The following is a 13322-nucleotide window of genomic DNA, read 5'->3' as shown; positions in this document are numbered from 1 at the left end:
CGTGCCCGGGTCGTGGATCGTGGATGCGCCTACTGCCATGGCCCTGCCTGACACCCACCACTACTGTTGCTAATATTAGCCATATCTCTGTTACATACGCTTCACTACTATTATTGTAATGCATTACTACATTTTATCCTTACCGTTAACCACTACTACTGTTATTACTAGTAGTCACATTTCCATTATGTGCATTTCATTATTATTGCTGTAATACTTCTTTATGTACTTTCATTCCTGTCAACCATCTATTATAATTGTATACATTGTGGTCTCGTTGATCTGCTCTGTACATGCGACATCTATTGCACGTCTGTCCGTCCTGGGAGAGGGATCCCTCCCCTGTGGCTCTTCCTGAGGTTTCTTCCGCATATTTTTTCCCTGTTAAAAGGGTATTTTTTGGGGGCAAGTTTTTCCTCACTCGAATCGAGAGTTGAAGGACAGAGGGTGTCGTCTCTGTACAGAGTGAAACTAAGTGCACTTTAATGAAGTATCCTAACAGTATATTACAAATGACTCAAATAAGCATACTTATCTTATGAATACTATTCGACTAATGTAAGTACTTTGAAATAAAGTATACTTTGTAAAAGTATATTTTAGAACAATTTAAAACAGACTTACAGTCTTTTCATAAGTGTACCTAAATTCACTTCCAAAGAAGTGCAAATTAAGTGCACTTTAATAAAGTATATTAACCGTATATTACAAATGACTCAAAAATAAGTCCACTTTTAATAAGAATATTAATCTTCTACTATAAGTGCTTTGAAACAAAGTATACTTTTTAAAAGTACACCTAAGAACAATTTACAATAGACTTACAATAAAGTACACTTCAAATAAGTAAAATAAAGTACAACTTTAATTACTAAGGCACCTGCCCCTTTGCTCCTTGATGCCCAAAGTGCCCTTTTGTCTCGGTACTATTTTTTTTTTTTTTTTTTTTTTTTTGCGTGTGTGTGTTTTTGTGAAGGCCTGTCAGTAGCCCGTCAGTAGAATAATAAATAGCAAATAATAATAATAATTTATGCAGCCTAAATGAAATGACCTGGCTCCCCTGGGTAACATCATCCACCAAGACGTGCCCCGACGTGCCCCCCGCTGCAGCGAGAGACGGGCTCGGCCCAAAATCCGACAGATCGCACGTTACAGCAACAATATTGCATTTGCGCTATGAAACAGGAGTAGTGACGGTCTGGCCATAGATAGATGAGGGCAAATGCCAAAACGACCGAGGTGACTGCGACTGCTGCGTGAAGATGCAGTCCTGCTGATTATGGAGGACTAAACATGACTTAAGTATAAATAAATGAATGCATAAATAAATAAATGTGTAAATAAATTAATTAATAAATAAATGCTGAACTAAATGAATAAATAAATAAATGCTGAAATAAAAGAATAAATCAAAGAATAAATAAATGCTTTATATTTATTTATACATTTCTGTTCACCTACATTTATTTATTTCTGTATTTCTGTGTCCATATGTTAACGAGGTAGGAGGTCCTAACCTCAGTCAACAGCATGATTGGTCAAATTGGAGAGCCAGACAAAAGCAAACGATTCCCGATCCCAAGCCTTCCTCCCTGTGAAGTTGTAAACCAGCTCGAAAATGGCCTCGACCAGGAGGCCACTGGCAGACCTGCTTTGGGATGTGGCTGACCAGCTTGAAAATTGTGAGTTTCTTCTGTTTAGGCCTGTAACAAGTATAGGTAAACAGCAGTTGTTGAGTTTAATAATAATTGAGCTTGGTACCCATATGATTTTCACTGCTTTGATATTTTCTGTACAGCACCGAGGACCCCAACGAGCCAAGTTCACCACCTCCGCCGTCACATAGCATGACACCCAGACACCCAGTGGACGGTAGGTGTCTACAGGGAACAGTTTTTGATTCTAACTCCCATCTGTGGACAAAACTACTATCGCCAGTGATGTGTGATTTTTTTTCAGTGGCGCTGTGCATTAGCTTTAACAGATCACATTGCTATAGTGTGCGATGCTAACATCAACATTAGCCAACAGTAATGGGCGATACAAACGATATGCAATATAAACGATACAAAATTGGCCTACAATAGAGATTTTAATTCTATTGCACTATCGCAATAATGCATGTTGATGACGCAATCCACCTGCGAAATGTAGAGCCGCGGCTGCAACGCATCATCGTCATCTTGAGTAAACATGGCTGAAAGGGAAACGGAGGAGCTGGTGAAAAAGACCGTTGCGACATCCATTATTTGGACGTGGTTCGGATTTAAGCTGTCCGACAAGCAGCAGCAAACTATACTCTGTAGAGTGTGTGGAGCAATTCAGCCGAATTCAGCACAGAGCAGACAGGAAGTCAGACACGAAAGAACAACATGACATCCGGTTAATTTTCAAATAAAACACTCAGTGTTGATGCCAGCACAAAAATCTAAAAAGAGAGTCAAATACAAGCTTTTCTTCTAAGGTGATAGGCCATATCGCCCATCCCTACCAACATATTTCCCCTGCAATCTTTTTATATTATTTTCTAACATTGAGCATGTCCTCTTCACTTGATCCTAGCCGAGGTTTCAAGACTGTTTGGGCCATACATGGGAGGGACAAGGACAGCAAGACGGCGATCCGTTGCTGGGCCCACCCAACTTTATTCCTACACACATTCATTCTGCTGTCTTGTGGACAAAAACGCGGACTTGGTCCCCAACCGAAACGCCAAAGACAGACTTGCTGCAGCAGGTTTAGGGGAAAAACGTCTTACATTTCAAGGTATGTCATACATCTAAAGTCTATGATTGACACACATTTGTCCTGTCAGTGTATTTCTAATACCCAGCAAACATTTTGACGTCTATTTGACGTCTAATCAACGTCGGTCAGGCAGGCAGTTTTTCTGACGTCGGTCTCATGACCGACATCATTTCGATGGCTCTTAGACGGCATCAATTCACGTCGTTTCAACGTCGTTTCGACAGCATATCAACCTTTGTCAAAATACACATGTAATGTATTGCATTTAAAAATATGTTTACCTAAATCGAGTTTCAACTAGTGCCTACATAACTGGCATTACCACATCCATACATTCTATGACAAGCACAGCTCTTGTGCTGTATACATGTGCAATTCTCAATGCTCTAATCTGCAACTATTTAAATTAACTTATCCATTTCAGCAAAAAAAATCCTTAAAATGCAAAGAGGTCAAAAAGTCCAATAGACAACACCAGCAAATTTCACATTTGCCAACTTAAAATATCACAGGAATGGTGAACCTGGTTAAAACTTTCATAGTAAATAAACTCACCTGTGATAAAGTTAAAAATACTCGAATAATGTTCACCCATACTGTAAAATACAAGTAGTACATGGACAAATCTCAGGTAAAAAAAAAAAAAAACGAACATGTTTATTGGAACAAATGTTTTATTGACTTCCTTTTTATTGCAGTCCTGTGGGGGTCTGCCCCTTGCCCCCGCTTCTTGCTGGGGCATGTTTAAGTTGGTTCTGAATCACACTCTATTTATGCATCTGTGGCCTTTGGACTCCATCTCTTCACAGCAGCTGGAGAGAGGGCATAAGAAAAAAATAAAAAAATTTACAGAGCGCCTATTCAGATGTTAAATGCACTTTATAGATGGCAAGAACAAATTGTTTTGGGAGTTGAAAGAGTAATGAAAGAACCACTTCTTAGAGCCACTCAGTAGCCTGAATCTGATGGTTCCTAATAAAGCCAGTAGGCATTAACAATCTGTGCTATGGTAGCCCAGCTTAGCCCAGGATAGCCACATGCACATGAAGCCCATTCAGTAATTTCAATTATGTCAATCTTAGTTTCTTACACTTGATGACATGGAACATCTTTGTGGCTTTAAAAGGCACAACACAGAGAGGCAACACTAAGCATAATTTCTCTTTCATGCAGGTGCCTGGCTGTTCACACAGGGAGCACAATAGCACATTAGAGGTTTTCTTTTAAAGGACAATTCCATTTCGGAATACATTTACTCTAAAAGAATGAATTTGAAGATATTCCTCACTGTTGCTGCTGTTATGCATTAGCTCCTCTGTCCAAGCATCATCACAACAGCGTAAAACAGTGGCGGACGGCTCTGAGGCTGTATCCAAATATTCATATTCATTCAAGCCCCCCCATTCAAGTGTGTGTGTGTGTGTGTGTGTGTGTGTGTGTATCTCACCTGGTGTGCGTCTCACAATAAACCTGTGAAGTGAGGTAAATTGGACAAATAGTTATCAAAACAGGCCTATGCGAGGGACAGAGACACACAAATAGATTACTTTTATATGTAGAGAGATAGTGATTCATCTGAGCATGTCAATGGCATTATGGGGCTGTAGCCACACTATCAGTGAACACTTGTTTCAAATTTGAAGAAGATGGCACAAAGTATGACCATTCTACACCTACGCTGTGATTGACAGATAACCAGCCACAGTATCTGTCACGTCTCTACAATAAGCTGGCGCCCTCTGCCGTTGCGGTCGTGTAGCGACACCAGACAACTATCAGCATGTGTCTACCATAGACATATATAAATAGACGCCGCATCGACTGTGGAGCGACGTGCCTACAGGGTGGCCATCTTGGCCCAGGGGTGTGCCCAGGTCGAAGGCCAGGGCACACCCCTGAATGAGACGCCAGTTCATCCAGGGCCCTCTGATGGCAGAGGCTGCCTTGCATCTTGCAAGGTGCCAACTGCACATCAGGAGCGGTTCAGCATCTTGCTCAAGGATGCTTCGGCATGTAGCTCAGTTCCGCCCAGGGGAGCCGGGGTTTGAACCAGCAACCTTCTGGTGGCTGGTCACCTGCTCTACCCACTGAGCTACAGCCGCCCCCAGTGAAATAACTAATCTGAGACAAAATTTTGGTCTAAATGCGGTGTTATGAATCTATAAACTATCTCTGTAAAAAAAACAAAAAACTACCAGAAACCGTTAAAGAAGCAGCGTCCCTAGCAACTCCCCTTTACACAGAAAAAACAGACTGCAGTGATCGGTCTAATATAGCTAATACAGTATATTGATCATCATTAGCTCTATGTGCAAGGCAATTTTATTTGTATAGCCCGTCTTTACAAACAGTTTGTCTCAAAGGGCTTTACATGGCATCATAACAACATCCTCTGCCCTTAGACCCTCACATCCACTGAGGAAAAACTCCATGGAAAACCCTTTTAACAGGGAAAAATCAAGCAACAGAGGAGGGATCCCTCACCGAGGACGGGCAGACGTGCAATAGATGTTGTTACAGACAAGAAAACAGTTTATAACACAGAATGTTGGATACATGGAAATGTTAACAAGAACTGATGAAGGCAGCTTCTGGTGGGAGGAAAGGCAGGGAGAGCTGGCCAGCTTAATGGGAGGACTGGGTGGCAGACTGGTTCATGGGAAGGGATTACATGGAATAATTTTTTGTTGTAGACAATTCTTCATCTCTCGCTACTTTTCTCATATTTTTAAGGTTTCCCAAAGACAGTAGTTTAAAGAGACAATGGGAACTGGCAGTGAAACGGGAAGGTTTTGTGGCAACTGAGAGGTCCTTGCTCTGCAGTGAGCGCTTCCAGCCAGATGACTTTGACAGAACAGGACAAATTGTTCGGCTGAGACATGGAGTCAAACCATCTGTGTTTAACTTCCCATCTCATTTACAAAAGGTATATGTGCCATTTGGCTAATGAATTCATTAATTTCTATGATTCATATGTCCATGTAAGCATTCCATAGCTACTTAATACCACACTTTTCTAAACTTTTTTTCTGTCTGCATGTTTAGGAATAAAGTACAGTCCACTTTCCGATGCTAAAAACTTTTTAAAAAATGTTGTATTATGTTTCTTAAATTTTAGCAAGTACCATCAAGGACAACAAAAGCTTCAAGGAAAGCAGAAGAAATCCTGCCAGTGGAGTTGCCTCAGCATTTCCATGAGCGCGAGAAGAGAAATAGCAAGCTCCGGGAGCTAAGGGCGAAGAAAAATGTACACACTCTTCTCGAGGATCTGAGGGAGAAAAACCTCATAAATGAAGAGCTGAAAGACAAGCTTGAATGCTACTCAGGTAAAATGGAAATACTAATTTGAATATTTTATATAGGTATTTTTTGTTTATAGTCTGTGTTAAACTCTCTTCCTTTTTATTTAAAGGGGTCTTACTAATAAGTTTATGCTTACTGAATTTCAGATCTTCGGGTAGACCTCTTGGCAAAGAAGGGCCATGAGTACACCAGAGAGCAGAGGGAGTTTGCCCTGACGCTACAACTTCATGGTCCAAAGGCATATAGTTTCCTGAGAGAGTCTCAACATCTTCCTCTCCCACATCCCCATACATTGCAAAGGTTTTCTCCATGTTGCCTGATTGTTAAATATATTGTGAGGGACCGAGCTGGCAGGAAAATTCTGAAAAATGGGTGTTCTATACCCAAAATAAGTACATTTGAAAATATTTTATTTCAAAAAACATATAACAACCAATACAAACAACCCATACAAAGAAATTAAGAATTGACTGTACAAAAGTAACTAAATGTGAGCGCTACAAATAGAACTTAGTTACTGCCAAAATGTTAAATAAAGTGTGTACATTGTATAAAACAAGACTAGTGTGTGGTATTTATTCATAATGTGCTCAAAAAATGTAAATGTAATCTAAACAAGACAGTAAAAATTACTGATTTAAAAAGCTCACATCACATCACACACTGTGTTCTGATACATTTTGAGCTTTCAGATATTGATTGATTGATTGATTGAGATTGAGAAACATACATCGACACAAATGCTGCCAAAGGGATAAAAACACAAAAAAGCTGACAGCTTATTTCCATTGTGGTCCCTTTAGTGTGTGAGTGTGTGTGTCCGTGCGTGTCTGTGAGTGCATATGCATGATGTCTATGAGGGGAATGTGTGGGGAGAATGCTAGTTTCTGTTTATTTTGTTTTTTTCTGAATGGGTTAGGGTGGTCAAATTACTACATTTTATTTTTCAAAGGTGGCTGACTTCAGTGGATGCAAAGCCTGGCCTCAACAAAATGATGTTGGAGATGCTAGGAGGAAGGTGCACAGAAGACCAAGCTAAATATGGATTGGTGACACTGATTTTGGATGCCATGGCTATTAAAAAGCATGTGCACTACAATCCACAAACTCAAAAAATGTCAGGGTTTGTGGATTTGGGGGATGGATTAAACGAGACCGATGTTGCCTCTGAGGCTCTCGTTCTTATGGTGGTAGGCATTCTAGGGCACTGGAAAGCTCCAGTTGGCTACTATTTTACCAAGACTCTCTCACCAGAAACACAGAAGGTCTTGGTTGTCCATGCCATAGAGGAACTTCATGCTCATGGTTTGAGAGTGATCTGCGTGACGATGGACGGGCATGCAACCAACCTCAGCATGTGCAACCAACTTGGTTGTGACCTTAAAGCAAACCCTCTTGAGCCCCTGAAGACCTTTTTCCCCCATCCAGTGACTGGTGAGAGAGTGTTTGTTACAATGGATGCCTGTCACATGCTGAAACTGGCACGTAACATGCTACAGGTAAGTGCTATCTATCTATCTATCTATCTATCTATCTATCTATCTATCTGTCTATCTGTCTATCTATCTCTAACATGCTACAGGTAAGTGCTGATTGTTGCTCTAGGCTTATTTGCTTTTTTATTCTATTTTATTGTTGCGTGTTTTATTTACATAGTTATGACTGCATGTGATGATGCATTACATTTTCCTGTCTGTACTTTGGTGAGCTCAGCTGTGACTAATAAAGATTCTAATTCTGATTTTGATTTTGAAGGCTTACAGCCCAGTTAAAGGATAAGTACCATTTTTTACAACCTGGACCTTATTTCTGGCAAAACATATGGTCATTTACTCACCCAGATAACTTTGGTGTCATTCGGCGTCGTTCGGACGAAATTAAATCCAGTGTAGCGGCGATATATCCATATAATGGGAGAGACGGGGCAGCGACACACAGCCTCTATATAACGCATTATCTGCCACGAAACTAGTTCATTTCATCAATATTTTGTTATGAAATGCTAGCGCTATTAGCCTCTGAGTCCGGGCCATGGTCCGGGCTCGTCTATTGTCAACATCCGGGGTCTGTAGGCTGATCTACTACCTCTGACCTGGAAGATGTCGTCTCTGAGCTGCGCGCGCACCCGCGACAGCGCGGTTTGTTTACCTGTAGCTGCTACTGCTAGTTTGACCCCGGATGTTGATAACGGACGAGCCCGGACTCAGAGGGGAATAGCACTAGCATTTCATAACAAAATATTGATGAAATTAACTAGTTTCGTGGCAGATAATGCGTTATATAGAGGCTGTGTGTCGCTGCCCCGTCTCTCCCATTATATGGATATATCGCCGCTACACTGGATCTAATTTCGTCCGAACGACGCCGAATGACACCAAAGTTATCTGGGTGAGTAAATGACCATATGTTTTGCCAGAAATAAGGTCCAGGTTGTAAAAAACGGTACTTATCCTTTAAGAACACCACAGGCCTGATCAGCTGGAGATACATCATCCATCTCAACGATGTTCAAACCAAAGACGGACTGCATGCTGCAAATAAAGTCACTCAAAAGCATGTCCACTTTGAAAACCAAAAAAATGAAGGTGTCCCTGGCTGCCCAGACATTGAGTCTGTCTGTTGCAGTGGCTCTCCGCACGCTGAGGGACCTGGGCTACTCGCAGTTCAGAGACTGTGAAGCGACAGCGGAATTCATTGAGGTAAAATGATTAGGGATGTGCATAGGGCCATAGATGGAGTAGAGTCAAGTTCCAAATACTTGCATGTTTACATACTGAAATGAATTGTTTTTTTTAATATATAAGTATTCATTTGATATGATACGTGTTGAAACACTGTTATGGAGATGGTTTTAGATGCTTAAAGTTAATGCAGATATTTGTTTTTAGATGATTGACAGGCTCTTTGATGTCATGAACAGCCACAATCCCCGCGCGAAAGGATTTAAAGCTCCCCTTGGGGCTTTGAATTGGGAGGAGAGAGTGGTGTTCTTGATGAGAGCAAGGGAGTTTCTGATCAAATTGTCAATTAAAGATGGCACATCGCTTCACAAATCTAAGAGGTCTTTTAAAAATAGTGACAATGGTATGTATGATACATGTTAACGTCATGCAGGTGTCAGGTATGGCAAGTTCTTGTTTCAAGCTGTCCCTGTTCTGGTTTAATAATGTTCCTATTGTTGGTTCAGCTTCCTAAAAGAAGATAAGATATCTATCTATCTATCTATCTATCTGTCTGTCTGTCTGTCTGTCTGTCTGTCTATCCCTGTCACCCTTTGCTGTTTCACATCTGATGGATTTGCTGGCAAAATCAATTTACCTCTTTACAAAATTCCTAGGTGCTTCCTCAAGGTGTCTTTGTCTCAATACAATTAGGGAAATAAAAAATTTTCTTTTGAAGATACTTGTCTGTCATCGGGTTTGTGATCAACATTGACACCCTCATGCTCATGATTCCTGAGCTGCTCCAAGTCCAGCGGTATGTCTGCACCTACCGGTTCAGCCAAGATCACTTGGAGCTTCTCTTTAATTCGATCAGAGCATCAGGTAAAGTTCACATTTTAAAGCCTTTAAAAAACAAACAGAAAATATCTTTGGTGTAATTGTAGTGTGTGTGTGTTGTTGTTTTTTTCCTTTAGGGGGCTGGAACAACAATCCCTCTGCCGGCCAGTTCCAGGGCATCTTCCGGCGTCTGATGGTCTGGTGTGGTGTCTCACCAAGTGGGCTAGGCAACGTGGCAGCACAGGATGACACAGTGTCACTGCAGAAGAACTCCCTCCCCCGTTTGTTAACTTTGCAGCCCTTGTGTGTGACCACAGCTACCTGCCCACGCGCTTTGGTGGGCTTGTAGACAATGCTCTAGTCTACATTGCAGGGTTTGTTGTTCGGCAGGTTCTAAAAAGGCTCTCTTGCCATGTGTGCCGTGCCAGCCTGGTGGCAGATGCCGTACCCTCTTCACATGATGAGAGCTACCACCTACTTGTGCTCAAAAATAATGGCGGGCTCATGATTCCCTAAGAGGGCACAGTCAAAGTAGTGAGAGCAGCAGAGCGGGTGATTCGCCAGGTCCACTCAGAGCAAGCTCCCAAGGTGTCAGTGGTCATGCATGTGGTCCGTGAGGAGATTGGTACGGATGATGTATTTTTGCTCGGGGAACACACTGAAGACACACAATTTGGCATTGACAACCACCATTCTGACCTACTGAAACTAGTGGTGTCTGTGTTCCTCAAAATTAGGCTGCACCACATTGCAAAACTTACATCACTCAAATACCAGAGTGGCAGCACAAGAAAGAAACTGTGCAAAACAGTTCTCTTTCAGGGGTTTTAGCTCCAATTCATGACAGGTTGTAAATACTCTTATAAATAGTTTGTTTGGAGGGGTGTGTTAATGTTTTTGTTCTTTCCTTGAATATTTTCTAAGTTTTACTACTTAACCCTCTGATAATTCAAAGTGCCTGTTTAGTTTGAATATTTGGAATCAATCAAATCACTTTATTCATAGAGATGATAAAACTGATCAGGGGGTGGTGGTAGTTTAGGAGCTGGACAGCCACGAGGAACAAAGTTTTCCTCTGTGTCCTGCAGCATGCAACAAAGTCTGAATCCTCAGGGGAGCCACTCAAAAAAATGGAACAGAACGTGATGAGTCCTGTAAGCTCCTGCAAGCTGTTCTGACGGTCTGCTTTTCACAAAGGGTAGACAGCAGATCCTATGTCTTCAATAATAATAATAATAATGATGATGATAGTGATGTAATTATAATAATAACAATAATAATAATAATAGCAATAATATAATAATATAATGATTGGAATAACAATAATAAAAATAACAGTAGTAATATTAATATAAAATAATAAGAAGAAGAAGAAGAAGAAGAAGAAGACAAAGAAGAAGATACTCAAATGTAATAGCCTTCAAGCAATAAAGACCTGAACACACCTGAACGTTTTTTGGGTTATTTTTGTTCTATTTATGTGTGTGTGTCTGTCTGTCTATCTGGTCTGATGTTTGACAAACAAACCCTGTGAAAATAGCTTGACAAATGAGCGATTTATGATCATTTTTATTGTGTAGACACATCATTTCTCCATAGACGTAATGCACTGTAGGAGCGAGTGGTCCTGTTCCAAGATGGCCGCCCTGTAGGCACGTCGCTCTAGTGGGCGGCAGCAGTCAATGCGCCGTCTATGTATATATGTCTATGGTGTCAACGGTTAGACCCCGGTTATAAGACGATTTCTGGCCACATATCAATGTCCGTGGACCAGATGGTGGTCCGTCCCGTTTTTGGTGTATGTCAAGCGACACCTATAGGCCTGGCATATGAACTACAGCGTTTTCGGTGGATCCGTCTAGATGCAAATATTCTTGAAACAATGCCGAGGAAGACAGAGAAAAAATAACGTTTTCGCCCATCTAGACGGCCCCTTAAAGTGTTTTGGTTCTGTAACGATGCTAAACCGAGAGTTGCACAGATGTTCGGCTCGGTTTAGCATCGAGCACCTCACGTAGCCTGTGAGCTAACTCAGGGCTAGTTTCACACGGCAGCTAACTCGGCTGCTAGCCGCCGCTCGGTTACAAATAAAAGCAAAAAAAAACAGTAACAATGCACGATGCAGCAACAAAATCAAAACTCTAACATGCAACTGATAAACGTATAATGTCTTACCAAACACGGTTTCATTTTAAATTACAGTACTTTTAGTAACTCACCTTTCACAGGTGTCTGTGTCTCCTCCTCGTCAACTGACACTGCAAAGTTCTTCTTGCGCATGCGTAAGAAACCGCTAGGTGCGCTAACTACGCGAGGAAAAATAGTTCCTAGATGGATGCTGGAATCACAAACATTTCAGCCCACATTTGCCAATATGATACTACAATATTTTCTTAAATTCACGAACATATTTCCATTATTTCGAATAGTTTTTAACATTCGTGCGTTGATATGTAGTTGAAACAACGTCTAAATGACGTTGGTCATTTCAGCCCCTCAGATAGACGTCAAATCAACCTGCCTGCCCGACGTTAATCAGACGTCCCGACATGATTGGATATCTGCATCTAGACACAGCAGTAGGCTAGATAGAGGAAATCATTCTTGACAGTGTTTTTTCAGTTAAATATGTTTTCTTTGAGATCGTATTCCCCCTAATGTTATCATGTCGAAAAAAAGTCGAATTAAAGTCACGTCGTGACGCGACTTCGATTGGACGTCTTTATCTAGACGCAGGTCGAGAAAACGTTTTCTGGCAGTGTTTATTCAGTTAAACCGCTCTAAAATGCATATTTAAATTAGGTCATATTTGCCATGATATTATTTTTTGATGTTGAAAAACAGTCGAATTAAAGTCACGACGTGACGCGACGTTGACTGGACGTCTTCATCTAGACGCAGGTCGAGAAAATGTTTGCTGGGTAGTGTAGCCTATATGAATTTGGGATTCAAACTGAATTAATTCGAATTGAGATTGCCTGCCTCTTCCTCGTCCGGCATTTTGTCTTTCAGAGGCTGTAGAGGGCTCAATTTTAAAGCTAGCATGAGGATATTGTTATGTCATGAAATTAGAAAATCTAAGGAATCCGTTGGTATCAGCCATGACATGCTTGTCAAAAACTTGTCTTAATAATGCTCCAAATGCTAAAGGTTTTTTTTTAAAAAATAAGTAATTTCTAGACCTGTTATTTTATTATTATCTTCTCTTTTCAGGTAGCCATACAGATGCAAACGAATTTAAAGAATTTCTGTATAAAGCCTATCCAAAACTAGGGGGTGGATTTGAGTTGCTCAAAATCTCTGGAACAACACGCAGTCGCCACCTGATCCTCATTCCCTGTCCCAATGAGGGTTATCATGTAAGACACCTGAAAGATCCCCAAACCCAGATTGGTCATGCCACTCTTTTCATACGACCACTCCAAAGGAACCTGAATCTGGACCCTGTAAGTTCCTCACTTTTTGACTGGTGTTCCCATTTTAAAAATGCAGACTGTGAATGACAGTCACATAGTTATTGCTTTTGATGATTTTTAAAATGATCTTGTTTATAGGACAGTCGACCAGACTGTAGTAATGAGCTAATTGGACCACCTCAGAAATGTGTCGGGTGTGGAGAGGAGTTCCCTTTTTCACGCATAAAAGCTCATAGTGATGAATGCATGAGGTATGCTCTACATAACTAAAATATCACATTTGTAAATCATGCTGCATGTGTAGTCAGCCATAAGGTGTAAAGCATTTTGAGTGAGTGTATGTGTGTGTGTGTGT

The 13322-nt window shown here is 41.0% G+C and overlaps 1 long non-coding RNA gene across 1 annotated transcript; it reads left to right on the top strand.

Annotated features, from left to right (window-relative positions):
• The first annotated feature begins 1584 nt into the window (after window positions 1-1584).
• Window positions 1585-6719, top strand: LOC311253962. The gene is made up of 5 exons (XR_014622099.1): window positions 1585-1682; window positions 1799-1872; window positions 2563-2766; window positions 5482-5674; window positions 5867-6719. It is a non-coding gene; the product is annotated as an uncharacterized lncRNA (long non-coding RNA).
• The last annotated feature ends 6603 nt before the right edge of the window (window positions 6720-13322 follow it).

This window comes from Pagrus pagrus, assembly GCF_965226575.1.
Source record: "Pagrus pagrus genome assembly, contig: HAP1_SCAFFOLD_93, whole genome shotgun sequence".
Lineage (NCBI taxonomy): Eukaryota > Metazoa > Chordata > Actinopteri > Spariformes > Sparidae > Pagrus > Pagrus pagrus.
The sequence above is the reverse complement of the archived record's forward strand: the minus strand, read 5'-3'. Positions and strand labels throughout refer to the sequence as shown.